This window comes from Bidens hawaiensis, unplaced genomic scaffold (assembly GCF_021521415.1).
Source record: "Bidens hawaiensis isolate Kalapana, Puna unplaced genomic scaffold, B.hawaiensis_p1.1 tig00045353_1, whole genome shotgun sequence".
Lineage (NCBI taxonomy): Eukaryota > Viridiplantae > Streptophyta > Magnoliopsida > Asterales > Asteraceae > Bidens > Bidens hawaiensis.
Genome location: NW_027498061.1, coordinates 106,705 through 111,565, shown reverse-complemented (window position 1 = coordinate 111,565; position 4,861 = coordinate 106,705). Strand labels below are relative to the sequence as shown.

Here is a 4,861-nt window from a genome sequence, read left to right as displayed (position 1 = left end):
GTCATTTCTCTTAATATACACTTATATTCAAGAGCAATCTAGTCTGATTCTCACGCCGGAGGGTGGTCACAAGGAGGTACCCCCCCCCCTTCTCAGTGACGAGCTCACGGTGTCTGTTTTGCAGGTCATTAGAAGAATAACCATCTTGCCGGACCTAACCCTCGTGGGAAACATCTATTTAACCCCCAGATTATCCGTAATCTGCCGGGATCACTTAGTGTTTCTTCACATGTTCATCGTATTTTTTCTAATTCCATAAAAACTCTTAAAATAGTCATTTTCTCAAATAATATTAAAGAAAAGCACAACAATAGACATATATCTAATTTATTATTTTAATACTTTTTAAGGATTTTATTAAAATCAACTTTTTAACCTTTTTATTATGGAAAGCAAGACATGCATTTTTTTTTGTCTAAAAAGTAATAAAATGACATGTAATAAAAGTGCATATGCGTTCAGAATCTTCAAATAAAGAGATTGCTTTAGTGATAAAGGGGGCCTGGTTTCCTCGTTACTATGAATAGACAACATGAATCTTTTAAGGAACGTGCACGTGCACGTGCCCGTGCCTTGAAGCTTTGGATACATTTGGTCATGATATTTGGTTTTCCTAGTTAACCCTTTGGTTCGGTGGGTGCTAACCATTGGCCACTTTGGTTCAGTGTGCGTGTCCGCCCCTTGTCCTTGATTATACCTTGTGCTGCTAGTGCTACAAGAATGACATAAGTTTTTCTATTTTTCTTCATGTAATTAACTAAAAACAAGTTTGGAATATATATATAGGGGATGGTTCAGGAGAGAAATCATTTTATTGTGAGAAGTGAATTTTAACCGTTGATTAAAAATGATCTATGACATACATTGGTTATGACATTTTTGTAATTAATGGTAACTGTTTTTAATGATTTTTAATAAAAAAAGGATAGTCTTGTAATTTTCTTCTTATGATAAATATAGAAACCCACTTTTTGTTTAAGAGAATTCCTTTGATCATACTTTTGTCATCTTAGTTGCCAAAAATGTATTTATATAAAATTAATATAATATATGAAAGTTGAAAATTTATATTGTTTTGGTTGAACTTGTACACTGCATCACGGGAAAAAAATCTAACATTTTTTTTAAATGTCCTACACTTACATGATAAACCTACACTTGTTTTTTTAGTTGTAGTTTCAATAATTAAAAAACTTTCCAGATTCTCATGTTTATGTTTACCAAATGTGCTAGTGTTTGGAAAAAATATTTAGTGTGTAGCAATGTAGGATATTTATATTTTGTATAGTATGTGTATGTTTGTTTTAAAATGTGTATGATTTGTAGTGTAGGATGTGAACTCTTATTGTGTGATAGTGTATGGTAGTGTAGGATGTGCATGTAATTTTGTGTATTGTATATGTAGTGTAGGATGTGTATGAAATTTTGTGTATCGTATCTGTAGTGTAGGATGTGGACTATTATTGTATGGCATATGACAATGTATGGTAGTGTAGGATGTGTATTTAATTTTGTGTATTGTATCTGTAGTGTAGGATGTGTATGGTAAAAAATGTAGTATGTGTAGTTGAGTGTAGGTAAATGTTTTGGTATTGTGATACCAAAAAACTTAAATGTAGTTGAGTGTAGGTAAATGTATTGGTATTGTGAATACTTACCATGTCAATCAACGCCTAAAAATAGGTTTAGTGAAGACATTCTTTGATGATAAATGGTGGTGAATGAAGATCGAGTTCAATACAATCGATCGGAGAATTTGTACGATTCTTAATGTAGGATGATTGTGTTTGAATTAAAGATTTGATTGTTTTTTATGTGGATAACAATAAGAACTGAGGGGTGATTATCTTCAATATGATCTGGTTTTGATTTCTGGATATGATCAATATTACGTTAGTAATTAAATAATTATAGGTCAAATATATAATGTTAATATATAAACATATAAATAATTAAGTAGTTTCTATATATATTACATTTGTTCATTTACTATACTGCCCCCATATTTAAATAAAAGAAAATAAAAAAACTAAAAATCTGATTGGCTGAATAGACTTCTCACACTTCTCACAATAACTTGACTTCTCTTCCGAACTTAAACCTATATATATATATATATACCCACACACACATACATGTAAAGTTTCTTTCAAATTAAAGTGTTTTGAGTTTTATAAAATCAATAATCCAATAAGATAACAAGTTGTTCATCAATAAACAAAAGAATTTTCTATATATAGGAGTTGAATCATCAATATGATTGTAACGGAATGTTGCAACTCTTTTTGAAAGACTGTGACCGTTGATAATCATTACTGCTTACATTATCGGTTATATAAGGAATAACATTTTTCATCCTTTAGGTTTTTCCGAAATTGTTGATTACAACAAACGTCATTTAGTTTGGAACCTCCTAATTCCACAATATATTTATGTTGTCGATTTTGCTTTGATCCATACTTGTTAATGCTGATTTTCATTGCTAAAAGTTTGTAGGCTTGAATTACATATTTGTAAATATAGTTACAACTTTGTTGATCATGTTAACTTGTGATGATTCATTAAGTGTATAGTGCCACGTATGTGGTATATGATCATTTTTAATAAACAAGTAATAATAACTCATGTCATGATTCATTAAGTATATATAGTGACACATATGTGGTAAATGGTCATTCTAGTTGCTTGCTAGTGTGCCATGTTTTAATATAGTGCATGTGATGATTCATCAAGTGTATAGCTTTCGTTAAGCAAGAAGTCAATATAGTGAATCAACTACTTTATGTTAATAACGTCATCCGTAATGTATTATTATAGAGGCAGATAAAGCCCCTACACCAACCCTAGGCATCATAGGGGAGTAAAGGGACATGGAGGTTACAATAGCGCTATAATATGTGGCTTAAAAGTTAAAATGGTAATAATTAAAGGGACATTAACCATTATGTATAACGACTATTGCTACCAAGTTAGTTTTTCTTTCGCAACAATGAAGGGGTGTGGTCGATTATACTAGAAATAAAAAAAAATGAAAAATAAAAAAAGACACCCTGCTAGATTTTCAAGGCATTTTAAAACTACTACTCTTTCAAAATAGATAAACGCTATAGTCGTATTAGAGTGTATGGAAGGTCATTTCAACTAGAAATGATTTGAGGGTTGAATCCATACATTAGTTTGGTGTGTGAGTTTGCTATTAAAAAAACTAGAAGTTTTTAAACATGCATCTAATTACAAGTATAGCTAACATAGAAAAACAAAAAAGAAAATAAAAATCAAAAACCAATGAATTCAAATATGCACCATGAGATGTAGTACGCAAGCCATATGCTATCAGCTGCTAGTTTTGATTCATAAACTATGGGGTATTGTACTTTGTAGTGGACCCATAGAATCCTCAATCCCTACAAAAACCTTTCCATTTTAAACACTTTAAACCTCACAATCAAAATCATTTTTGATAAGTTAAAGTTACCAACATTTCCATTTTTATCAAGCTTTTAGTAAAAAAAATGGATGTGTTTATCTCAGAAGAATACATGGCTAAGCGAAGACTAGAGAAGAAGGCCGCTGCTGCTGCAAAGGGCGCAGGATCCAACGTTGGTAAGAGCGATAAAAATGGTGAAAAGACGGGTAAAAAAGGCCACTCGTCATCAAATGTCCGTTCAAATGAGTACACATTTGGAGACAATTCGGTTTTAAGTTTTTGTTTCTCGCCTTGAGATCGAACAACTCTTATCTTTGTCTACTAGTATATCGGTACTATATATTATTATTATAGTTGAGGTTTTATTTGTATACGTTGTCATAGTTAATTAATGATATTATTTGCTTAGGTTTTCTTTGTTTGTAATTATTGTTCTCGTTATACAATGCTAATGCATGCATTATCACGACCTCTTGAGTTCTCTATACTCTCTGGTCATTAGCTACGGATAATCACATACCCATAGGGTCATCTCTGAAATTTTGAATGTCCTATTCGACTAGTGATAGTCCAAATAACAATCTAATGGATCTTGACCAATAACAAAATAAGACCCATTTTTTATGACTCGTTAGGGCACCCTAAATGTCAGAGACGGATGATAGTAGCTATTATTTGTAAATATAATACTTATAAAACCATGTAACATGTTATAACTCATAAAATTAACTGATTCTTGCTTGCTAAAAAACACACACATTTAGGTTTATATGAGCAAGACTAAAAAAACGACCTATTGTTTCTTTTCAAAGAGCATGATCTTCATTTAGCACTTCATGATCACATGCATTAGGTTGAACCAAATCAATAAGAAAATCAAATACATCAGTTGTTGCAACCGCGGATGCAACATCTTCTTTGTGTAAAGTTCTTCTCTTGCCTTGGATGGTCATGTTCCAAGATCTCTTGGTCAATTCCTCAATGAAAAGCTCACAAGCTTTCGAGAACACAAGTGGCGCCTCACCCGATATCATCTTCACATCCACACTTGATTTCTTCATGATCTTCTTGATCCTTGCCAATGGCAACAAATGGGGTCCCGTTCGGCCTGATACCCCTCCTCCAGATAAAATCCTTGAATATGTCCCGGCTTGTCTCATCTTAGATCTAGAGACAGCACTAGCACGTTATTTTAATCGTTTGTAAACACGATCACTTGTTTTGTGTGATACTTTTTTTGTTTAGTAGTGGCAATGCATTGATGATTAAGGGATGAAAAGGAGAATAATTTGAACAAGATTAGAAGAGAAAAAAATGATATAATTGATATTAATTGATTGTGATGATGAGAAATGACCAAAGTTATGGTACTTAAATATATAAGATGAAAAATGATTGATAATAAATAAATAGTAATTATAATAGGGTTTTAAT

General features: G+C 31.8%; 1 pseudogene; it reads right to left on the bottom strand.

The window, feature by feature from the left end:
• Positions 1–4,233: 4,233 nt before the first annotated feature.
• Positions 4,234–4,587, bottom strand: LOC143595585 (nuclear transcription factor Y subunit C-3 pseudogene; annotated as a pseudogene).
• Positions 4,588–4,861: the final 274 nt, after the last annotated feature.